We start from the raw sequence: 26,246 nt of genomic DNA, 5'->3' as shown, positions 1-26,246 counted from the left end.
CTAACCGGACCGCAAGAGTTTTCTTTCAAGACTCACTGGCAGAGGAATTCCATGGATCCTGCGTTATCCTACAGGGCTCATGTATATCTCTTAAACTATTTAACATCTTTCTGCTCCCCCTGTTTCAACAACTGGATGCTACAGATACCATCTATGCAAACTATGCCGATGATACTCAGTGCCTCATACCACTATCAGGGGACTACACCACCGACTCCACTGCCCTAAATTGTATGTATGAAAAAATACAAGCCTGGGTGCAGGTGAATAGACTAGCCTTAAATGACTCAAAGTCAGAATTGATGATTGTGGGCACAGCCTCCCAACTACGAAAAATTGGTCAAAAATATTGCCACTTTAACATAGCTGGATGCTCGATTAAAACCCAACCCAAGGTCAAGACCCTTGGAGTCATTCCTGACCAAAATGTATCAATGAAGGCACACGGCAGTAGCCTAGTCTCCTGCTCCTTTTACTTCGTCCCTTCGTGAGCGTTACCAACTGTGCCACGATTGCGCGTTCCATCATAGGGGCCAGGCTTGACTATTGCGCTTGCCTTCTACTGGGGGTAACCAAAGGAGATCTTTCTCGACTTCAGGTGGGTCCGAATAACGCCATGCGTGCTGTAATGGGGTTGGGGAGGACAGATCATGTCTCGCTAGCCAGAAGGGCCCTACACTGGTTACCAGTGAACAGCCGCATTCTGTACTGTGTGCATTGCATAACTCACCGATGCCTTTATGGCTCGCACCCAGAATACCTAGCCTAACATCTCCACTGGTTGCCTGCACACACGAGCTTGTGTTCCAACAACACCTCCCTTTTGGTGACACGATGTTCCAAACGCTCCTGCGCGACAATAGGATCGTTCCCTCATGCAGCCCGAGTCTCTGGAATGAGCTTCCTTTCAATCTAAGAGCATACTCATCTTTTTCTGTCTTCAAGAAGGGCCTGAAGACAGCACTGTTTTGCTAAATCTCTTAAACCAGTAATCAAACACCTTCATCCCGTTTCCCCCTTTCTTTGTTTTATGTATGCATGTATACACCCGATGCCCCAATGTCCACGGCCTTTCGTCTTTTGCGCTATATAAATAAACTAAATAAATAAATGCATGTATAAGAAAGAAGGGCCTGTCTTCTACATTTTTTAAATGCCTCGCAAACTTGCTCTATTCTCTGGGTCAAGGCACGGATCTCTACAGACTACTTCTAGAAGTGCCCCTGCAGTAGGTTACTTGTTTTCTGACCAAGAAAAATATCAATATTAAAGTATCTGGGGAAATAAGCATTCAAAAGCCCATCTTAAGTTGTTGCCCTACAGGTTACTAAGATGGGCCCATGCATCAGAAAAGCCACAGAGATTGGCTTAATTTTAATACAATTGGCAATTGCAGTGCAAGGGGCAGGCACTTCAACAGTTTGGTAATGACAAAAAAATCAAGGACATCTGGATGGATTAACAGGGTCTGCCCCACGTGACAAAGACAAGGTTATGAACTGCCAGTTTGTTTAGATTAGAAAAAGTTCATTAAACACCACTCAAACAAGCAATACAATCTATTAGCAATAGAAAATAAAAAAAAGAATATCAAACTTCCCACTCCAATTTGTGCTCGATTGTGTCAAGCAGTTCCTCCAATACAGAGGGCCTGGAATTGGAAAATTGGAAGAAAAACCTATCATTTAAAAACTATACTGCAACCAGAAAAAAGTCCCAGCATCGGTTTTCCTCTTCTATTAAAGTGCCTTACCTAAAGATTTGAGGGGGGGTTAGGGGAACGCCCAGTAGAATAAAGAATAAGTCTGACCTGGCAGGGTGATTTTATATATTTCCTCTTTCATCAAATTTTAAATGGTTTTATTTACCTTGATAGCTTTATATTCTTGACTAAAAAACATAAATGTATTCTGGGTTCAACTAAGAATGTAAAAAGGCAAATCATTCTCTATTGAGCCTGTCCACCACCTGTTTACTACAGAGTTCAGCTGTAAAAAATCAAATCTTACACTGGTAATGATATCCCGGTCCTTACAATCCACATCCAGTAGATATGGTTTGTGCTCTGTCGAAAAGCTACCTTCTAGAGCTCTATTGGACGGCATCTTCAGTTGAACTGCCTGATTCTCACATAGGATTTTGGTTTTCAATAGTGCGATTACATTTTCGAATGATGGCTTTCCCACAATTGAAACTTCTCAATATGTAAAGAATTAGGTTTGTCTTTATGGCTGATGCCACATATTTCACCCGTGGGATAGCGCTCTGGTGTTTCCAGACTTCTGTAAGTAGGCTCTGGGTGATCAGATTTCTCATTGCCCCATGTTTTAAGAAAAAAATTTAGCCGGCAAAGTCTTAGTCATCAGACAGACAAGAAAGGCCTTGCTCAAGGCCTCTCTCTTTTTGGGCCCCAAATGGAAGAGCAGAGATCAGAAGCCTCAACAGGCTTTTAAGAAATTAGTTTTCCTGAACTTAGTTTTCACAATTACAAAAGCCATAGAGACTTACCCCATGAAAGGCAATAGCCCTGTCTTTGCTAGGCTACTGGATGAACCTTGTACTTAGCTGAGAATGTAGTCCTCTGATTGCTTTGGGCCATTTTCCCACTTTGGCCCATGAAATACGGTTTCCATCGTAGATTCCCAATGATAGTTACACCAAGATATTTGTAAATGGGTAATCTGGGGACCCGATTTATGGACTCAATAAGAAAATGACCTACATCTTTGTTTCTTTTTTTAATTTCATTTCCAAAGCCATAACTGCAGATTTCAGAACATCAAGCCCAACTTGCTTGTGAAATGTGTATGTAGGGATTAGAGGGTCTTAACTTTGGGGCATCTCTCTCTAGGTCCACTAAATGCTTATTAAAGCATTTGTAGAGAGGTTAAATAGTATGCATTTGGTCTAAAACTCCAGGTTGGTGAACAAAGGTCCCTTTGCTAAGTGCTAGATTCCTCCTCGTTTGGTCTCGACTAATATTCAGAACCCTAGACCTGTAGTTTAAACATTTACAATCTTTAACCCGCTTCAGCACCTATTGAATTAGCTGATGGGGTGGACTTGTCTGCATCTTCTAAGCCAGTGGTATTCAAACTTTTCATACCAAGCCCCCCTTTAAGTAAAATATTGTTTCTCCCTCCCCTAAAGTGTTTGCCCCCCCTTGGGGGCCCAAAGACTGTCTCTTTAAAATTGAAGTGGTTGTTCTAGTCCTTATATTTTCTATTAAAAGCAGTCACCGTAATCCTTTTTATTTTTAAAACAGTCATCTTAATCCCTTTTCAAAGAGTCGGGTGGGGAGCCCTGGACCTCTTTCGTCCCCCCCCCCAGGGGGGCCAACCTCCCAGTTTGAAGACCACTTCTCTATGCAGTCAGAAGAGAATCGGGTTGAGCCATCTTCTATGGCTAAGGACATAACATTGGAAACCATGCTTTCTGGGCCTGTTTCATCTTGGCACAAAGAATAAAAGGGAAAGGTGGGTGCTTCTAAAGTTCCACCTTTGGATCTCTTTGCTCCTGAGGATAAGAGTTCTGCTCCTCTAAATAAGAATCAAAAGGTATCAATTAACTCAGATACAAACACTGATGAAGATCATCAGTAAATGCTTCCGAAATATTTTACCCAGACACTGTCCAAAGCCTGGAGATCTTTCCATCGGACAAACCCCAGGTGAGACTGTAGTTGTGTTTAGAAAACTTCCTATGCCTCAATCTAAGTCTTGGCTGCCCAAGGAAACGTCAGTCTTGGAGCAGACCCTGAGTCATTGGGCTAAGCCTCCTTCTGATTCAGCAATCCCATAATTCATAAAGATTACCCCTTTGTGCTAATGGGAAATCTGCCTGCTCAATTGAGTTGTTTTAGCAGCTTTGGATGTTAAAGGCAAAAGTCCTTCCTCTCCTGCATCTATATTAGACAAACATGCAAGGCGTGGGACAATCAGGGGAAGAAATGCAGCTAGTGTTTTGCAAGGTTGTATTTTTCTCAGTTGGGAGATTCTGGATTTCACAAGGCAGAGAAACAGAACTGCTTCAGGTCATAGAAAATATGACTGATGCCACTGCAAGGACTATGAACGTCGCGGTCTGCCTGCAGTGCATACGCAGCTGTCTGCAACCTCCCTTCACCAAGAGATATGAGAAAAAGTGCTGTATTTACCTTTCGATGTGCAGATATTGTTTGACGCATCAGCACATTACATTTTACAGAAATGCAAGTCAAGCATTACTGCTGTGAAGTCATTGAGCTCAATTTCTACACAGCAACCTTATCAAAGATTTTAGGTCTTTTAAGACTCATCCATCTTAGTCAAATGGCTTGACACCCTCCACTTGTAAACCTTAATATGCATCACTGAATAAGGGAAGGTGCAGCACTAAATTGAAGGGTACTTCAATTCCTGCAGCTGCTTCCATGTAGGAGGCAAAAAAGCTTATTTAACTCTAATCTGGGGATGTGTATGTTATTTCCAATTCCAGGGGTCCAAGTGAGAGGGAACTATTGGAAGTGCAGTTCCACTACTTTTGTTTATCACTGTTAAAGTTCAACTACTTTTTTTACAACTATTTTCAACACCCCGGAACAGTACTTTTTTAAAAATATTAAAGCATACCTCTTCATTTAGCCACCATATAGCAATTACACCTGATCTGAAATCTGTTTGACTGCACATTTACAAAGCCTGGATGGCAACTCAGCCTTAATGTATCTAGCTGGCTTCATCTTATCCAGGGGAAGATGGAGGAGGTCCTGCTAACACATCCACCCCTCATGTTTCGCAAACATATCAAGTTGTTATCTCAGATTAAATGCTCAGACATCATAGTTGATAAAGGCCCTGCTCATTCACAAGGATTGCTATTTTAATTTCAGGTGGCTATGTGGCATTTGTCCCTTCATATCACTGGACAAGTGTGCAGTTGTAGTTAGAGTCTTAGTAGCGGGACACTTGAACTGTAGAAATGCACTGAATGAAACTTAGTAGCTGAATTTAGGTGTCTTAAAAAGTATTGGTTTCTAGATGTAGACAAAGTGATAATTCCAAGCTGTTTGAAGGAATCTGCTGCGGCTTCCACAGCTTGCCATTCTGTGCATAATCTTCATACTCCTATGTCCCGTTCCCTTTCCTCCATACTTATGGGACATTCTTCCGTCCTGTTGAACGGGACCGGAGCATTATGTAAAAAGCATCCCATTTTTCAAAAATGTGTCCTTCCTCTCTTTTTACGCGGGGTACCGCATGAGGCTGTAACCCTGCCCTCATTAGCTCTGTCCAGCGCATCGCCCATTAGTCCTTTTCTCCGCACGATCGGGACTGGACGCACTTGCATCTTTGGGAGATTTTTTTTTCTTTCCAGTGTCCTTCCTCCTGCTCTGGCTTAGTGGTCGCGTAGTATTCCGTCTATGCCGTTCCGGTTAGATTCGGATCCCCATCCTCTTTGTTTAGAGTGTTTGGGTCCGGACCACCGTTGGGACTCGTTCGAATCCCTTTCACTCCGGGCGCTTCAACATCATCTGGAGCTGTTGGAGGAGGTGTTTCAGTGCACTCCTCTGCATTTTCAGAGCTACATCGATGAGAATAAGAGACGCCTGGTAAGTTCTTTCGTTTTTAGAGCACCCTGGCCGGGGGACGTCTTCCCGGTCCGGGAGGAGCTTCAAAAGCTCTGTTACCGGGGTTTCCCCTGAGGTGCCTTCTAGGCCTAATAAGTGTACCTGAGTTTTCTCTGAGGGCCTCCGTAAGGGGCCTATTGACACCGGATTGCAATCCGAGGCCCCTCCTGTGGGGGCTGTTTGTGGGCCCAGTTCTACTGAGGCGGTGGGTACCGGAGCTTGCTTCGAGGTCTCCTTGTCTGGAGCTTCCCATACAGACACCGGGGTATGCCCTGAGGCCTCTGTGGAGGTTTTCTGTACCGAACTAAGGTTCGAGGCCCCTCATGAGGGGGCTGTTACCGGACTCTGGTCTGAGGTTCCTCTGTTTGAGGCTAAGGTGACCGACAGTTCTGAGAGGCCTATAAAGGTCTTGTTGGTGAGGTGTACTCCTCATTGTTCCCGCTCGTGCGGTGACACCAGTTCTGTTCAGGGGGAACAGAGTGAGGTCTCTGACTGGAATTCCTCTGTTACCGGCGTGGCCGAGATCCCTCCGTTGGAGGCTAATTTGGCTGATAGCATGTCTCAGAAACATCCTAGGCCACACAGTAACGGCTCTGCCGAGGTTCCTTGTGTCAAGGCTAAAATGAAGACCCCTGATCCGTGTCGAAAAACCAGCTAAATGAGGATTTTCTGCGCTCGCACGAGACCCCGGTGGGAGGGCGCATTTCGTCTGACCATCACTGAGGACCGGTGGGTCTTGTCAGTTGCTTGGGCGGGCTTCCGCTTGCTCCTTCCCCCTACCCCACCCTTCAATCCTCCCTTCCAGCAGTCGGGGTTGCCCTCCCTCGGAGCCGAGATCCAGAAGCTTCTGGATCTCAGGGCGGTGGAACCCGTTCCCCTAGGGGAGCGAGGGGAGGGCTTCTACTCCCAGCTGTTTACGGTGCCCAAACCCAACCAGTCTGGCCTGCGCACCATCGTAGACCTTTCCCAGTTCAAACTCTCTCTTCCCCAAGAGAAATTCAAGATGATCACGCCCTTTCAGATAAAGTCCTCTTAGCAGAAGGGCGACTGGCTCAGCATGGTGGACCTTCAGGATGCTTATATGCATATCCTTATTTGGAGTCCGCATCGGAAATACCTACGGTTTTCCATTGGGGAGGAGCTTTTTCAGTTTCATGTGCTCCCGTTTGGCCTCAGCTCGGTACCGCGTGTCTTTACGAAGATGTCGGTCATCGCTGCTTATCTTCGGCTACAGGGTATCCATGTCTATCCGTATTTGGACGATTGGCCGCTGCGCAGTCCTTGTCCTCTGTCATCCTCGAACAACCTTCGGTCTCTCCTCCAGCTCCTGTTCCACCTTGAGCTGTCGGTGAACTGGCGGAAATCCTCCATGACGATCTCTCAGGACTTGATTTTCCTGGGTTTTTGTTGGAACACGATCGACTGCCGAGTATACCTGACCGGGGACAGAATGGCGGATCTGTTGGCCCCTTGTCAGGTGTTTATGCAGTCAGAGATCATGTCGGCCTGGTGGTTCCAGAGGCTTCTGGGCCTCATGGCCTCGTGTGTGCTGGCTCTTCCTCTTGCTCGTCTCAAGATGAGGACGCAGATGGCTTTTCGGAGCTCTTGGTGCCAAGCAGTGGATCCAGACTCCAAAATGATCCGGGTTCCATCCTTCATGAGGATAGACCTCCTGTGGTGGTCTTCTCTCAGCAATCTGTTGGTGGGTGCGGCTTTTCAAGACCCCTGCCCGCTATTGATGGTCACGACAGACTCCTCCCTTCTGGGTTGGGGTGCGATGTTGGATCTTCAGGTTTCCGATCTCTGGTCGCCGCAGGACAGACAGCTTCATATAAATCACTTGGAGCTCCTGGCGATATTCCTGGTGCTGAAAGCGTTCAAGCCTGTCATTGTCAACAAAGTGGTCTGTGTCGGCACAGACAATGTGGTGTCCATGTTTTATGTCAACAAGCAGGGGGGTACCAAGTCCCCTCCTCTGTGGATCTTGCCATTCAGATTTGGGAATGGGCTGTTCAGCATGGCATCTGGCTGGTGGCAGTACACATCCCGGGCCAGCTGAATGCAGATGCCCTCAGCCGACGAACAATGGTCAGCTACGAGTGGGAATTGAACACGGAGGTCCTCTTAGATTTTCCATTGTTGGGACACTCCAGAAGTGGACCTCTTTGCGACATCGACAAACCGGAAGCTTCCCCTGTTTGCCTACAGAAACTGGCTGGGAGCCTCCTCTATGGGAGATGCTCTCGGAATTTCCTGGAACATGATGAGGGCCTATGCTTTTCCACCTCTGCCTCTGATTCATCGGGCGCTTTGCAAGCTGAGGGGCACAGTGAATTGCTCTCTTCTGTTCATAGCACTGTGGTGGCCGGCCAGGTTTTGGTTTTCAGAGCTTCTGAATCTATCGGTGTGTGCACCGATCAGGCTTCCGATGGTTCTCAACCTGCTTCACCAGAGCGATCGGCAGTTGTGGCACCCCTCCCCACAATCATTCAACTTGGCGGCATGGTGACGGGGTTCAGATCCTTAGAGCGCCTCAATTTGTCCGCAGATAACATGCGCATTAGTCAGGTGGCCAGGAAGCCCTCGACGAGATCTTAGTATAAAAGTAAATGGCTACGGTTCTGCCACTGGTGTTTGGCTAGGCAGCTGGACCCCAAGGAGGCTACGATCAACGCAGTTCTGTCCTTTGCCTCATATCTGGCAGAGTCTGGCTTTCATGTCTTGTCCTGCAGGACTTATCTGTCGGCTATTGCTGCTTATCTGTCCACGTATCAGTGCTCTTTTTCGCCCTCAAATCCAGTCATGAAAAGACACTTTGCAGGCCTCATGCACCTTTAGCCTCCTGTTCGCAAATCGCATCCAAAGTGGGATCTGAATGTGGTCCTTACGGCCTTGTGCCAGATGCCCTTTGAGCCCATGGCTACGGTAGTCTTTAAGTACCTTTTGTGGAAAGTGTCCTTCTTGGTTGCTGTGATTTCGGCAAGGCGTGTGAGTGAGCTCCAGGCCTTGTCGGTGGAGCATCCCTTCCTGGTTTTTCATAAGGAAAAGGTTGTCCTGAGGATGAATCCTTCCTTCCTTCCAAAAGTGGTCTCTGATTTTCATCTGAATAACTCCTTGCTTGTCTTCTTCCCAAACCCAGCCTCAGATGCTGAGAGGGTTTCTCATTGCCTAGACGTTAGAAGAGCTCTTAAGTTCTATATGGACAGAACATCTGAGTTTAGGAACTCTTCTCAGCTTTTGGTGCTTTCGGTAATCCGCAAGGTAAGTCGGCCTCGAAAGTGACCATCTCCAGATGTACTGCTGCCTGTATTGCAGAGGCTTACGCTGTTTAGGGCCTTCAACCTCCAAAAGGGATTCATGCTCCTCTTGTACGGGGCAAGGCGGTTGCTGCTGTTGCCTTCCAAAAGTATATTCCCTGGGAGACCATCGCGAAAGCAGCTATGTGGGCCTCCCCATCGGCTTTTTGTAGGCATTACTGTCTAGACCTGAGGTCCAGAGCTGATGCTCAGTTTAATCAAGCTGTGCTAAAAACCTGTTTCAATAAGGAGGTTTCCATCCACCCGTAATTTCTGTGAGGAGTGCTTGGGAATCTCCCATAAGTATGGAGAAAAGGGGACGGGAGGTAGTGTATAATAAGGTTACTCACCGTAGTGACTGCCTTACTCCTAGTCCATAGTCCCCTTTCCTCCATACGCCTGCCCGCCGTCCCCTCTAATAAGGTTCCTCTATTATTGCTTAAAGGTCTCAGACCTGGCGATAGAAAAGGACTGATGGGCGATGCGCTGGGCGGAGCTAAGGAGGGCGGGGTTACGGCCGTGTGCGGTACCCTGCATTAATAAAGAGAAGGACACATTTTTGAAAAATTTGATTTTTTTTACAAAGTGCTCGGGTCCCGTCCCACAGGACGGAGGAATGTCCCTTAAGTATGGAGGAAAGGGGACTATGGACTAGGAGTAAGGTAGTCACTATGTTGAGTAACTTTATTAAATTAATCCATGTGGCTACTCATAATTTACGTTAAGGGTATTCTCACACAGTATATCCCAGGATTGAACCTTTGGTCTATTGAAGAACATAGACTATTCATCAATAGGTCTCTGTCAAATCAGGGATGTGAGTGTTTCAGTCTTGGGGCCTTGGGTTTGGAATACATAAATGAATTCTACTCATGGCAGCAGATATTTTTCTAGTCTGAGGCAGCATCTGATCAGTAGCTGGTGGGTACGGGTTCCAACAAAGTTATGATCCACGAGTAGAGGCAATATATAAATGTTTGAACGGACTGACCAACTGAGAGAAAACAATCTGGGGTGGGGGGGGCTCCTTATGATCATTCTCCCCACTTTGATGTCAACCTTCTTCAGCCCGAACCACTTGACACATGTTGCTCTCTGCGCCCTCCAAGAAGCCACAGTTCCACTACTATTTTTGTTACACTTCTACAACCTTTGTATTCTCATCATGGAGCATACATCCCCATTGACAGGGAGAATTTTCAGATATTTCCATCATGAGGCAAACATTACTGAGGACACTTGTAAGTTAAACAATCTGTTCATCTAGGTTATTCTTTGGCTCCCTTCAAAATTCTAGAAGGCGTCCTCAGAGATTCTAAAACTTCTCTGCTTGGGAGCAAGAGTTGTTTCCAGAAGAGGTTCTACTCCCACTATTTTATAGAGTGGCGGCATAAAACCTATTCGGGATGTTTACAATTTGAACCAATTTCCTCTTGTGGAAATATTTAAAATGGTAACAGTTCTTAAGATCCTGGTGACTTTCATACGAACGCTGGAAGGGATTGTTAGACTGCCAAGATGGCTTTTTTTCACATTCAATCGTGAAGGAACAACACCAGAACCTAAGGTTTAGTGTGGGGAAGAACTGCTATCAATACACCTGTCTTTTCTTCGGCTTAAACTCTGCTCCCAGAGTCTAAACAAAGGTGTTATCTGTGGTGGCTGTTCACCTGTGGCTGAAGAACATTTCCCTATGCCACTACCAAGATGACGGGCTAATAAAGGCTGGCTCACCAAGCAAGGTATTACATAATGTTCAGATAACCTGAATTACTCTGTTCCAATTGGGGTTTTCGTTGAACATTTCCAAGTCAAACCTGATTTCATCGCAGAGGATTATTTATTGGAGCAGCACTGGATACCACTTTAAACAATGGGCCTCATTCCGAGTATTGTGGTAGTCATGGTGCTATTTGTGCCATGACTACCTCTCATACCGGTCCCGACTCCATAGGGCTCAATGGGAATGGGGAAGTAGCTAATAACGGTACCGCAAATTGCGGTACCGTTGTTAGCTCCGAAGTTCCTGAACGGGTCCCGTCCACAACGCCTGGTCAGACCAGGCGTTAAAGCAGGGACCCGCTAAGGGACCTCGGAATAGGGCGCAAAGGGATTACCGGCACCGTTGTCCTTACCGGTGCCGGTAATACCTTTGTGCCCAACTCGGAATAAGGCCCACTTGATGATTCAATAGATGAGTCATCAAGAACTGTTGGCATGGTGATTTAAAAGGCTTCCAGGGTTGATGGCTTCATGTATCTACCCGAGTCCTTTCGCAAGTCAGAGAATGTAGACTCTGCAGTGGTATCTGACCAGCAGCTTGAATCCATTAGTAGATTCCCAGAGCAACTTGATCTCTGTTCCAGATGATGTCTGAGATGCTCTAATTTGGTGGAACAAGTTAGAGAACCTTGTGGTCAGTTTCCAGTTCCAGCCACCTCAGCCCCAGTTTAAGGTGACAAAACTCTTTCGATTAGAGATGGAAGCTCGCTGTCTTCATCTAACCTCTCACTGTCTTTGGACATATCAAGATGTAAAGGATCACATAAATGTCCTGGAACTCTGGCCCATTTTCTTTGTTCTAAAATCGTTCCTGCTCTATTCATTGGAAGGTGGTTAAAGTTCTATGGACTATACTACCACCATGTTTTATTGAAACAAGAAGGTTAGGACCCACTCCCGCCCTTTGTCTTCAGGCAGAACAAATGTGGTATTGGGCCTCCCAAGGTCGCCTTCTTCCCGATTACATCCCATCTTGTAGGACAGAGGAATGTGTTAGCAGATAGTCTAAGCAGAATAGTCTCTCCTCCACATGAATATGAACTGAAGTAATCAGTGGCCAAAATGCTGTTCCTCAAATGGATGTCTCCAGCAGTGGATTTGTGTGTGCCCCCAACTTCTAACTCAGAAGGGGCAGGGACACCATTCAATGGGAGATGCACTTCTTAAAGACTGTCAAACAAAACACGTCCCTCTGCTTGCCCTGAGCCACAGAACTCTGGGGAGGTTCAGATCTGCACAGAACTCAAGCATGATTCTGGTTATCCGTTTGTGCAGGGGCAAAAATTCAAGTTGCAAGCTTCTTGCCAGCCATAAAAAAGTCACTTGCCAACTCAATTCTAAACCTACATGCAGCACACCATTTCTTACCGAGAAGCAAATGTCACTAGCTAGAGGTGAATGCCAATTTTGCACACTGCGATTTGTCTATGCCAGAAATGGTTCTCAGATTTCCTAGAATTGGCAGTACTGCCTCCATGTGATCTGCCTCGAATGGGGGAACTCGTAACTCGGTCGAAAAGGCAGGTGGTTCCCGCCCCTACATTACTGGATTTGAAGCTTGTTTTTGGTTCCTTCACCTATCTGCATATTTCAGAGCAGAATATAGTTCATGAAAAAGCTATATAAAAGCAAGTGGTTGCATCTTTGTTACTGGGTTCTTGATGAGAACATAAACCCACTTCTGGCCTCAGTAGACAATGTCATCCATCTCATTCTTAGCCTATACAGGTGTTAAGATTGACATGTGCAAGCACTATCTGTGGTGGGTTTTTTTTAAATAAAGAACACAATCCCTTTTCTTTATCTAATGATGCAGCTCAGCATCGTTTGAAAGTCTTCCCCACTGATATCCACCCACTAGAGAGCCTAATTTGGTTTTAGCTGCACTGCTGTGCCACCCCTTTGAGCCTTTGGTAACATGTGATATTGATTTGTCGACCTGGAAAACTGTGATTAAGGGGTTGTAATTTGTAATGAAGTATATGATGTACTGGGGATAGTTGTGAAGGGGTGAGAGCAGACTAAGAGAACCTTAATCACCATGAAGTTCATTTTTCAGCTAAACGTAAGTATTTAAGGGAAAACATTTGCATAATTCTTCCCTTTTAAGATTTCCGGCTCTAGTCCTGGTCTACAACCCATATACATTAAATTCAGAATTTTGTTTACTAAAATCTTCATTTGAACTCTTCCGGACTGTGTTCTGAACTTCACTGATGGTGCAGTGCATACACTATATTCCCTAAAGGTTTTAACAAAATTCTAGTGAAGTCCGCTGATCCAACCTTGTGTTCATGAATCCAACATGTCCTAAATGATCAGTTAAAGTACCCAACAATCCATTTATTTAAGAAACAAACCCCAACAGGTGGGGCATTACTGGGTCAGGTAATGCCCCAGGGCTGAGTTAACGATGGCCTCTGGCACTACCAGACCCGGTAATTACCCTACCTGGGCGAGGTGCATTTCCATTAGCATCCCGGCATGGTCTACCGAGATCCTAATAATTTTTTATTTAGTTGAGAAATGGTGTGTTTTCTGTTTCCCAACTTTACAAAAAAGAAAAAAACTACAAAACAAGATGGCCACCAGGGACTAGGGAGAAGGGAACATGTAGTCCCTTCTCCCTTTCTACAGCGCCCCCATTACTAGAACTGGGAATTTTCCGGTGCCAGCGAGGGACAAGAGAGCACCAGGTAAGTGGGGCAGGAGTGGTGGTGGGCAAGGCATTTAGGAATTTGGGGTGGGGTTGGAGTGGACTGGGCACCATGCTGCACAGGGAGAACTTACCAGCTGTCTTGGAGGGGAAGATGGTGGTCTCCTGCTTCCGAGGAGACTTGCAATGTGGGCTTTACCATGAGGTAATTCCCCATTCTGAGCTTCCCAATTTGCTGGGAGGTACCTAACCCTCATGCTGGGTTGCTAATTATACATTTTTACACTTATTTCTCTTGTATTGGGGATTTTATTTTTAAAACACTGGCTGAATTTTCAACTAACAAATACAAGCATTAAAGCTAATAGATCATGCTTTGTAAATGTAGAGGGCACCATTTTATTTTTTGGGTCAAAACCCCACATGGAAACCTACAAAGCCAGACCTATTGGCTCTGCCAATGCTTTTTAGATTTGTCATTGAATACATTCTGAATGCGTCACCTTCATAATGTCTGCCAGATGTCTAAGTTCCCTGTTGTTTCTGCAGCCTTGTGTTTTAATTTCTCTGACCAGCATCCATCAAGCATCCTCCAGAAATCAGACACGTCCTATTGATATACAAACAAAGCCCTGTTTGGATTACAAGCTGCTTCTATCTTCTTGCAAATTGTGTTATGTTTTCATAGAGGATAGCTTAGTGAGGGTTTAATGGAGAGAATTTAGATGATGGACAGTAGTGGGAGAAGAAATACGTCCACCACTTGGAACTGTTGGTATTTTTCTAAAATAGTTTGTGTGCGTGCAACACACATACCCCCTCACCCAAATCAGTCAATGTTTCTTTGGAAAAGCTTATTCAGTACACCAATAAGAAATATGACAAACTGCTTCAACAGAGCACTGGACATACTACTCCTCCACTCAGCAGCTTTTTAAAACTTCATGGAAATAATTAAACTTTCTTGTAAAAATGATTTCCAATAAAATGTTAGTGTATTTGCTATAATGTCTCATTAAATTACATGGCGCAGCTCAAATATTTTGCACTCAGATAAAACACACACTTTCAACAGAAAATGTTGCAGTGGGCTAATGAAAGGCACATATCAAGGGGCAGTATATTTTTAGCATTTAGAGCCCTAGTAATTATATCTTTGAAACACCATCACATTCCACCCCCATTCTCACCGGGTTTGCGCAATATAAAACTCCAAATAATAAAAGTACTTTGACAGCAATATAAAAACACAAATGTAAACAAATACATTCATTGTATAAAGCATCATACATAATAAAATCAGTTAAACTAGTGCAACAGCAAAGATGAAAATCCTCATTACATGGATGGCGGAGAACGGTTCATGCCGGTAAAATACCGGCACCGCCTTGGCGGAAAGGGGAATTACCGCCCCATTCCAAGGTTGGCGGGGCGGTAATTCCCCCTTCCACCATTGCCCTTCCCTATTCCCATTTTTGCCCCATAGGGCTCTATAGGAATGGGGAAGGTGCAAATTACGGTACCGCAAATTGCGGTACCGTAATTAGCTCCCTGGGTCCCTTTGCGGGTTGGTTTTTAACGCCTGCAAAAAGCAGGCGTTAAATCCCCCAACCCGCAAAGGGACCTCGTAGTAAGGCGGTAAGGATTTACCGGTACCGGTATTTTACCGGTACCGGTAAATCCTTACCGCCATCCATGTAATGAGGCCCAATGTAATAGGGAGCATGGATAGAAAGAAGCTCTTGAAAAAAATCATTTGACAACTCTTTCCCCAACTTGCATATTAGCACGATCTTCTGCAAAATGGCCGATTCTATAATGGAGCTTTGAACATGATTCATGCTTTCTGCATCGGGCAACAGTCAATTAAGAGCATGCCCCCTCTTAAGCACTGTTTCAAGGGCTCTGACTTGGAGCTTAATCCCTCTAGCCAGACCTAAACATGAAAACTAGGTGGAGTGTAACCTCTGACATCTGTTCTAGATGTGCTGTTTCTGTCAAGGTATTTTCTGATCTTGCTTCCCTTAAATTCCCTACAGGTGTTTGAAATGGATATTTCACTTTTGTGACTTTATTTTATTGTTTAGAAAGTGTTTTTAGTTCACATTTACATTTTTACACTTATATTTGAAACTCATTTAAACAAAAAATATAACATATAACATAAAAACCAAGATAAACATTAGTCCTCATATCTTATCCATATTGATTACACCATGAAAAGCACAGTTAATCCCAAATGGTCTGCCAATCCTTCTCCCCCTGTTGCACAATCAGATTCAGTTTCAAGAAAACTTTTTCCAAGAGTTTACATAATGCCAATATCAAGCCCTGGCAAGAAGTCGACATAAGCCTGTTCCATAACTGAGATGTGTTCACTTGATCACTGGAGTGCATAAAGGGTCCCAATAGCGCAATCCTATCTTCCCTAAAGGAGGTACAACTTAGAACCAGATGTCCAAAGATTCTATTTCCGGGTCAGCACAAGCCCAACAACCCCGAAGGGTTCTGGGCAGATTGAATTTATGGCCCAATAACCTCCATTTTTGTTAAAATATTCAACCAGAATTTAAAGAACCAATCCCTACATTTCTGAGATGGAAATTTAAGGAGGTACCACCGGGGGGGGGGTTGACATAGGAATATAATATAACTCTTTCCCCCTGTAGCACTTCAATCTGTCCAGTTCTGTCATGTCTGAAATGTTGTCCCACTGCCAGACCTTTCTCTTTATGCAATCGGAATCGGTTATTTCTTCAAAAGCTTTACACCATTCCTCAAACCTTCTCAAGAACGGAACCGATTTCAACCTATCTGTTAGACATTCATACATGTACGACCCCGACTAGTCCCCTGCCATGGTTAGTTTATAGAACAATGTCAGGCTTTGCTTTATATACTGGACCCACCACAATATTAGCCCCAGCTCAAGACGAATTACAGCGATGGGAGTAGTCTTTGGAAATCCCAAGACTGTCCTCCAGATTTTCCCCTCTAGGCAATCGAGGAACTTCTGATTTTGAAATGAGGTCAATTCACAGCCATATAATAACATTGCTCTTACTTTTAGTTTATACAACTCAATTAAGGGTGCAGAGAGAACATACAAAGCTTACGTTTAACCGCCTTCATCATAGAGATACATGGCAAAAACTTTTCCCTAATTTTTCCTTTTTGATTCTGAGTGGAACAGATGGATGAAATCGACACGCCTAAGTAACTTATTGTGTTACTCTGCTTACAGGTAAATCATTTAGTCTCCAGGCATAAGATTTTGCATTACGTTTCTTAGAAAAAGTAATAACAAAGGATTTCGACGTATTACTTGACAGCTTGTTTTTACACAAATATTTCTTGACCCCGCCACCCCCTTCAAGGCTGTCTGTAGACCACCTTGTGTGTAGCCCCAACAATACTAAATCATCAGTATATGCCAAAATATTCACCCTCAAATAATATTCACCCTCAAATCCCTCCACTTAGGTGGATAACTTTTCCATTCTTGACTCTCAGTCCATAGATCATCATGGTAAAAATGAAAGAGTATGGGGCCAGCGCACAGCCCTGGCACTTCTTTGGCAACAGGGACGGCGCTGGATAGGTCCCCATGCCTGTTCAATCGCACCCTAATTGTATTATCTGAATACAATAGCTGAATCATTCTGAAGAGGCCCTTATCGATTTTCCACTTTAGTAATTTGTCCCACAGATTGTTAATATCAATGTTATCAAATGCGGCCTCAACATCAATAACTGCATTATGCAAGGATTTCCCAAGCCTCCAATATCTGAGGCACAGGCACATAGAGTTAAAGCACTCACGGTGGTATCAACCCCTTTACGAAAGCCTGTTTGCAGCGGGCTAATTATATTAGCTACGGCCCATCTAGTCAGGCCCCTCAGTATTAGTTTGGCAAAAACCTTTTGCAGAGGAGTCAGTTAGAGCTATGGGACAGTAATTCCCTGGCAGAGCTCTATCACGTCTCTTATAAACAGGACAATGGCCGCCTTCTGCCAGGAGCTCGGACATGCAGTGCCTTCAGTAATTTGAACAACCAACCTAAATAGGATATCAGAGCACAGATCTAGAGTTTGCTTATACATGCAATTAGAGACCCCATCTGGACCACTTGGTCGTTTTATTTTTTAGAGCCTCTATGATCATCTGTCAAATTGACATCTTCACCAATTATTAACATTATTCTGAGCACCAGATGTCATATATCCAGAGTCTCCATTGAATTTTGAGGTCAGGTGCTCAACCCATGCTCTCTCCGACACACTACAACTTTGCTGGGTTGACTGTTGGTCAGCAATACCATTTAGGATATGCCAGATTGCCCTCCTATCTTTCCTAATAACTTTCTTAAAGACTGCCTGATTTTGTCAATATGTAGTTTCATGTTATGAAATCTAAGCCATCTACCATATGCCAATCTGGCCAACTTAGCTTTGTTTTTTAGTTCAGCCCTGGCTAGGGTTCGGTAGTGACCTGCCAAAGCCTTAATATGTTGCGGCAAGGATTTCTTCTCTCATTTATTAGGATATCGAATCGATTGCGATGACCCGGGATGATAGCCCCTGACAATTTTACTTGGGTAGTCTTAGGAGCTCCCAGTTTAAGCAATACCAATTGGAACTCATTAGGATGAGTATAAGCATACTCTTACGTCCCGTCCACTTTCCTCCATACTTTTGGGACATTTGCCCTCATTAGGACCTTGGCGTTAAGGGGTTAACGGCACCGTAAAAGGTGTCGGCGCTGTTAAACCCTTAACACCTGATTACGAGGTCCCTTTGCGGGACCCGACCTGAACAGCTGGTCTAGACCAGCCATTAAAGTAGGGGCCCGCAAAGGGACTCTCGAGGTAAGTACGGTACGGCAATTTGTGGTACCGTACTTACCGCCTTCCCCATTCCCATTATGCCATATGGGGCAAAAATGGGAATGGGGAAGGGCCATGGTGGCATGGGGAATTACCGCCCCGCCAACCTTGGAATGGGGTGGTAATTCCCCATTCCGCCATGGCGGACTCCGGCATCGACCATGGTGCTAATAGCACCATGGTTTTCCGCCGGAGTCCTAATGAGGGCCATTCCGTCCAATGGGACGGGACCGGAGCACTTTTGTAAAAAAGCATCAAATTGAAAAATGTGTCCTCCCTCTCTTTTTACGCGGGGTACCACACATGGCTGTAACCCCGACCTCCTTAGCTCTACCCCTCGCATCTCTCTTCAGTCCATTTCTCCGCGTGGTTGGGGCTGGACACACTTGCATCACCGGGAAGACATTTTTCTTCTTTCCCGTTGTCCTTCTCTCCTGCTCCGGTTCTGCGGTTGCGTAGTCCACCGTCTATGCCGGATCTTTTGGGATTTGTCTCTTGTTCCTCTTGCGAATGTCGTTTCGCTAGGGTGGATCCCCATTCTTTCTGCTTGGAGTGTCTGGGAACGGATCACCGTTCGGACTCTTGTTTCTACTGCGACCCCCTTTCGGTCCGGTCACTTCAGCATCGTCTTAGTCGGTGCCAGCGAGTTCCTTCACCGCATTTTCAACTCTTCATCGACGGAAAGAAGAGACGCCCGGTAAGTTCTTTACTTTTTAGGGCACCCCAGCCCGGGGACTCCTTCCCGGGGTCCTCCAGGTCCGGGAGGAGCTTCAAGAGCTCTGCTACCAGGGTTTGCCCCGAGGTGCCTTGCAGGCCTAATAGGCGTACCAGGGTTTTCTCTGAGGGTTCCCGCGAGGGGCCTGCCTACACCGGATCACGATCCGAGGTTCACCAACCAGGTGCTAATAGCCAGCCCAGTCGTGCTGAGGCTTTGGGTACTGGAGTTAGCTCCGAGGTCTCCTTATCTGGAGCTTCCCATACAGACACCGGGGTGTGCCCTGAGGCCTCCGTTGAGGCTTTCTGTCCCGAACCACGGTTCGAGGCCCCTCTCGGGGGAGCTACACAGACCGGACTCCGTTCCGAGGTTCCTCTCATCGAGGCTAAGGTGTGTACCGACAGAACTGAGAGACCCGTTAAGGTCTTTTCTGTGAGGTGGATTCCTCAACATTCCCACGCTTGCGGTGATACCGGTTCTGTTGAGGGGGCACAGGGAGAGGTCGCTGACCGTTTCTCCTCTGTTACCGGCTTGGCCAAGGTTCCTCTCTTGGAGGCTAATTCAAATAGTCACAACAGGATGTCCAGTAAACATCCCAGGCCTCATAGTACCAGCTCTGCTGAGGATTCTGGTGTCAAGGCTAAAGTTTTGATCAAGTCCCCTGACCAGTCTGTGGAGTTACCTGCTTCATCCACCCATGTGACGCAGTTCTCCTCTGATGCTCACAAAATGGCGGGCCTTCCCGTGTGGTCTACGGCGCCCATTTTGGATTCTTCCCTCACACCCACGCTATCGATGGCGGGTGCTGGGAACCTTGACAACCTTGTCCACGGGACAGTGTGAATCCGTTTCACCCCTCCTATGACTCCCGCGCTCGGATGCCACTACCGTATACGGTCTCGCTTCCGCCTACTTCTGCCCCACTGGTCTATATAGACCCCGTTGGTGGCAGGCCCTCTTGGCAGCCTTCCTCACTACGTTGGTGGGGGTATGCCCCTCATGAGCAGCCTCTGCCCATTCCAGTACCAAAAGTTTCGGATGCCTTTTTTGGGAAGTTTGAGTCTTATGAACATTGATCCCATGAGGGAGTACTTTAAAGGTCTTTTTAGGGAAATCTGCCCTGTGGTGCCGCATCCTGCCCCGGCAGTTCCAGTCATGGCACCTGTGCCCCGGCAGCGGTACCACCTCTACCTCCCTGCCCGCCTCCACTTCTTCCGCCTCTGCCTCCGTTGCCTGCGGTTAACAAGACTCCAGCAGAGCGAGACGTCAATTTGACGCTGGTCGTATCGCAACCGGAAGATCCTGGACGACCCTCAGGCAGACCTGGATAGTGAGGAACAGCTCCACTCAGTCGGAGCATTCCATGACCGGGTTCTGGACATGTCACTCCTTGACATACCAGTACCAGTGCTTTCGGGGGCGCTCACCATGTCTCTGCAGGAGCGCACCGGCCTGTTCCTTCAGAAGGACGTTCTGGCCGAGGCACACAAAGTCTGGGATAAATCCCACACTGGGCTGCATATAAATTTACACCTTCGAGGAAGTAGCCTTGGCGTCATGTCCACTCCCTTCCTCAACAGTGGTTACGGCCGCCACTCTGAATCCAAGCGGCCCTCTGCTGCCGCGGCTCAAGTTCTGGCCAAGGAAGACAAGTTGCTAGATTCCTTGGTCAAGAAGGTTTTTGCCAACTCTGCGCTGTAATTGCATCAGGCTAATGCGGAGCTCATTTTGGCGGCGGCGAATATGAAACTGTGGAGGGATTTGGCGGACTTCCAGGAGTTCATTCCAGGGGTCAGGCTGGAAGACTTTAAAGGCGGTTTGTCAGACGCCAGGGTATTGGCGCAGGATATGCTGGAGGCTGCTGCGAACCATGTCGACACCTCAGCTCGAGGCCTCATGTTGGGAGTGGACACCTCTCGTCAAGCTTGGCTTCATGCAACAAAGTTTTCGAAGGAAGTCCAAGATAAAGTTCTGGACCTGCCTTTTGAGGGCAAAGAGCTGTTTCATTCTTCAACGGATGATGAGCTCACAAAGACTAAGGCAAGCACGCAAACTGCCAAGACTCTGTCAGTGCTTGTGAAGCCCCCAGTCAAAGCTCAGAGATCTGGATCCCAGTCTCGGTCCTCCTCAGGCTTCAGAGGGTACCAGGACCGCAGGTCACGCAGAGCTGTTCCTCTGACGGGTAGCACCCGTTGGAGACAGCAACGTGGTCGATTTTTCTCTTGGTCTTCAGCTTCCTCTTCAGGGACAGGTAGTCTCTCTGCCGAAAAGTCTGCAAAATGATATTTTTTGGCACTCGCACGAGAATCCGGTGGGAGGACGAATTTCATCTCATCTGGAGACGTGGCAAACCATCACCGAAGACCAATGGGTTTTCTCCATCGCTCGGGCGGGCTTCCGCTTGCCCCAACCCCACCCTTCAATCCTCCCTTTTAGCAGTCGTGGATGCCCTCCCTCAGAGCTGAGGTCCAGAAGCTTCTAGATCTCAAGGCGGTGGAACTCGTTCCCCTAGTGGAACGAGGGGAGGGTTTTTACTCTCGTCTGTTCACAGTGCCCAAACCCAACCAGGCTGGCCTGCGCACCATCCTAGACCTTTCCCAGTTCAACCTTTCTCTTCCCCAAGAGAAATTCAAGATGATCACGCCCTGCCAAATAAAGTCCTCTCTTCAGAAGGGCGACTGGCTCAGCATTGTGGACCTTTAGGACGTGTATATGCATATCCTGATCTGGAGCCTGCATCGGAAATATCTGCGGTACTCCGTGGGAGAGGAGCACTTTCAATTCCGAGTGCTCCCTTTTGGTCTCAGATCAGCGCTGCGTGTCTTCACGAAGATGATGTTGGTCATTGCGGCTTTTCTTCGGCTACAGGGTATTCATGTGTATCCATATTTGGACCAATGGCTCCTGCGCAGTCCTTGTTCAGTGAAATGAAGGTAATATAAATCCGGAGAGAGACTGCGCCCAATATTATTTTTTTTTTTTATTGTATTTTTTCAAAGTATTTTATAAGTGCCCTTTAGTGATACACGTGTTTCGGTCTACCTTAGACCTTTCTCAAATCAGGGCTTGGTTAGTTCTAGTGCCCTGTTTCTTATGGAATAGTACCGTCATAATAACCGGGTTAAATCCCTTTGAAGAAAAGAAGCGCGTCTGATCGCGTGCTTGACTGAATCTCGAGGGGGCGCCCTCGAGATTCTTATTACCTTCACCTTACTTAATGGGTTCTCCCACTTTCCGGTGAGACGCGACCTCTCGAAATCTAAAGTTTTCAACTTGAATCAAATATTCAATTCCAATTATGTTGATGTCGCCATGTTAGACCAAACCGCTGTAGCCAAGATTGAGTGAAGCTTGTTCAGTGAAAGCCTCGAGCAACCTTGAGTCTCTCCTCGAGCTCCTGTCCGGCCTTGGGCTTTTGGTGAACTGGCGGAAATCCTCCAGGTCTCTTAGGACCTGATATTCCTGGGTTTCCGTTGGAACACGATCGACTGCAGGGTGTACCTGACTGTGGACAGGATGGCGGATCTGTTGACCACGTGTCAGGTTTTCATTCAGTCAGAGAGCATGTTGGCCTGGTGGTTCCAGAGGGTTCTAGGCCTCAAGGCCTCGTGCGTGCTTGCTCTCCCCCTTGCTCGTCTCAAAATGCGACTCACGCAGATGGCTCTTCGGAGCTCCTGGCTTCAGGCAGTGGACCCGGACACCAAAATGATTGCGGTTCCACCCTGCCTGATGTCAGATCTCCTATGGTGGTCATCTTCCAGCAATCTGTCGGTGGGTGCTCCTTTTCAGGAGCCCTCCCCTCAAACGACCATTACGACGGACTCCTCCCTTGTTTGGTGGGGCGGGACATTGGATCATCTTCAGGTTTTTGACCTATGGTCACCACAGGACAGACAATTTCACATAAATTATCTGGAGCTTCTGGTGATTTTCCTGGCGCTCAAAGCTTTCAAGCCACTGATTGCGAACAAAGTGGTCCGCTTCTGCACAGACAATGCGGAATCCATGTTTTACATCAAAAAGCAGGGGGGTACCAGATCACCTCCCCTTCTAGCCATTCAGATTGGGCCACTCAGCACAGTGTTTGGCTGCTGGCAGTGCACATGCCGGGGCAAATGAATATGACTCTCAGCCGACGAGCGGCGGTCAGCTACGAGTGGGAACTGAAAATGGAGATCCTCTCTGACCTTTTTCGCCATTGGGCACTCCAGAAGTGGACCTCTTTGTGACGTCATCAAACAGGAAACTTCCTCTTTATGCTTCCAGGAACAGTCTCGGAGCTTCTTCCCTGGGGGATGCTCTCGAGATTCTGTGGCAAAACATGAGGGCCTTCGCCTTCCTGCCTCTTCCTCTGATTCACCGGGTGCTATGCAAGCTCAGGAACATGACAAATTGCACTCTCCTGTTCATAGCCCGTTGGTGGCCAGCCAGATTCTGGTTTTCAGAGCTTCCGCATCTGTCAGTCTGCTCACCGATCAGGCTTCCACTGATTCCCGACCTGCTTCACCAGAGTGATCAGCAGATGTGGCACCCCTCCCCACAATCATTCAGCTTGGCTGCATGGTGCCTGAGTTCAAATCCTTGAAGAAAGTTTCAACTTGTCCGAGGATAATATGCGTATTATCCAGGTGGCTAGAAAACCTTCGACAAGGTCTCATTATAGGAGCAAGTGGCTCCAGTTCTGTAACTGGTGTTTAGCTAAGCCGCTGGACCCCAGAGAAGCTACCATCAACACGGTCCTGTCATTCGATTCTCATGTGGCAACTTCAGGCATACAGGTCTTGTCTTGTAGGATTTATTAGTCGGCTATCACTGCTTACTTGCTCTTTTTCATTGACAAACCCTGTCATTAAAAGACACTTTGCAGGTCTTTTGCATCTTTATCCACCTGTGCGCAACCCTCATCCAAAGTGGGAATTGAATGTCGTCCTCACTGCCTTATGCCATAAACCTTTTGAGCCCATGGCTACAGTGGATTTAAAGTTCCTTTAATGGAAAATGGCTTTTCTGATTGCGGTGACTTCGGCAAGGCGTGTAAGCGAACTTCAGGCCTTGTCTGTAGAATATCCATTCCTCACCTTTTATAAGAATAAGGTTGTCCTCCGGACTAATCCTTCTTTCCTTCCAATGGTGGTATCCGATTTTCATCTGAACCAGTCTATTTCTTTACCCGTCTTCTTTCCAGACTCGGCCTCAGATGCCGAGAGGGTATTGCATAATTTGGATGTCAGAAGTTTTATTTGGACAGAACATCTAAATTTAGGAGCTCTTCCCAACTTTTTGTGACCTTTGGAGATCCGAAAGGAAAGCCGGCCTTGAAAGCAACTATCTCCTGATGGATTGCTTCCTGTATTTCAGAGGCGTATACCGTTCAGGGCCTCCAGCCTCCAAAGGGAATTCATGCCCATCTTGTGCGGGGCAAGGCAGCTGCTGTTGCCTTCCAGAAATGTGTTCCCTGGGAAACCATTGCCAGAGCAGCCACGTGGGCTTCCCCATCAGCTTTTTGTAAGCATTACTGCTTAGACCTGAGCTCCAGAGCCGATACTCAGTTCGGTCAGGCTGTTCTTAAGAACCTCTTCCAGTAAATAAGTTCCATCCACCCGTTTTCCTGTGAGGAGTGCTTGGTAATCTCCCAAAAGTATGGAGGAGAGGGGACGGGACGTAGGAGTATAACAAAGTTACTCAACGTAGTGACTACCTTTCTCCTAGTCCATAGTCCCCTTTCCTCCATACGCCTGCCCGCCGTCCCCTCTAATAAGTTTCCTCTATTATTGTTTAAAGGTCTCAGACCTGGCGATAAAAAAGGACTGATGAGCGATGCGCGGGGTGGAGCTAAGGGGGGCAGGGTTACGGCCGTGTGCGGTACCCCGCGTAAAAAAAGAGGAAGGACACATTTTTCAATTTGATGCTTTTATACAAAAGGGCTCCGGTCCCATCCCACTGGACGGAATGTCCCAAAAGTATGGACGAAAGGGGACTATGGACGAGGAGTAAGGTAGTCACTACGGTGAGTAACTTTGTTAATCTTATCCGCCTCTGAAAGCGAATCCCACCATTTGTTTAACCTGATATTTGCTTTGTTATAGTCACTAGTTTGCCCAAACCTGTAGTAGTTTCCCCTTATCACAAGATCTTTTGCACCCCCAGAATTTACTGTTCTCACAATACCTAGATTTACAAACAAGAGGAGCATAGCGTGATCACTCCATTTGGTAGGAAATATTTTAAAACTACAAAAATTAGAGGGATCTATGTTACCCACAAACAGTCAATCCCAGATTCTGCCACGTCGGGGTGTCTATCCACTTGGCCTCAAACATAAGGTTATTCTGAAGAAAATCCAATCTCTTAAATAGCGACGACCAAGCTCTACTTTTCTGACTCTACTAAAACGCTACTGATACTCACTTCCATCCTGACCACCCTATACTCCGCCCCACCAATCTGAACCAAATTTTCCAGGATCAAACGTATGTCCCGCTTTCACTTTTTTTTTACACCAACATAATGACATGGATCACAACATTGACTGTAGTTGTATAGAGCCCTAACTGTACCAGAAACTGAAATTCTAAAACTCTTGTTTTGAAGTTTAAAAGCTGCCTTCAGTGGATTTCTGCTCTTAAAATATGGGAACAAATATTTTCTTAGAAGAATAACTTGTCCTTATATAATGTCGTTTGGCTGACTAAATGTTTTATGTTTGTGGTGCCTGCTATTGAGATTTCTGATACTGGTGTTGGGTCAGTATTTGTTGATTTGTTGAGTTATCCTTTTTATGGATAGCTTTGTGTCGATAACTCAATGAGGATCAAAATTAAAGATCCAAAAATAAAATGGAAATCTAAACTACAGAGTCGATCTTGCAGACTATATAAGTAAAGTATGTTTGAAGAATATTAGTTGCTTCTAATCTGACTGTATCCATAGGAAATTTTCTTGCAGCATCAAAAATGTAAGCGCAACTTCATTGCTGATTGTTATAGCAAATCTTCTGTAATTTTCTACTGCATAAGGTAATGCCCCTGTGGCCCATAGCTACACAGGGGCATTACTTTATGCGGTAATGGCCCACAGGCGAGGGTCTTATTGCCATTAGTACCCTGGCCTGTTAGACTGGGGTACTTAAAGGCATTTTCTTTTCTGTTCAGAAACGCTCTAGGGTTTCGAACAGAAAAAGAAAATGTCAAACAAATTGCCACTGGGGAAGGGAAAACGAAGTACGTTTTCCCTTTCCATGGTGAGCATTGAAAATGAGTGAAAATGAGTGAAAAAAAAACAAATGGCAGCCATGGAAAGGGAG

General features: G+C 46.2%; 1 protein-coding gene across 2 annotated transcripts in view; it reads left to right on the top strand.

The window, feature by feature from the left end:
- EHD4 (EH domain containing 4) overlaps positions 1-26,246 on the top strand; it is a 265,684-nt gene that overhangs the window by 198,230 nt on the left and 41,208 nt on the right. The window lies entirely within an intron of this gene.

This window comes from Ambystoma mexicanum, chromosome 14, assembly GCF_040938575.1.
Source record: "Ambystoma mexicanum isolate Mex_15411 chromosome 14, UKY_AmexF1_1, whole genome shotgun sequence".
NCBI classification, from domain to species: domain Eukaryota; kingdom Metazoa; phylum Chordata; class Amphibia; order Caudata; family Ambystomatidae; genus Ambystoma; species Ambystoma mexicanum.
This window is presented reverse-complemented; position numbering and strand designations above follow the sequence as displayed.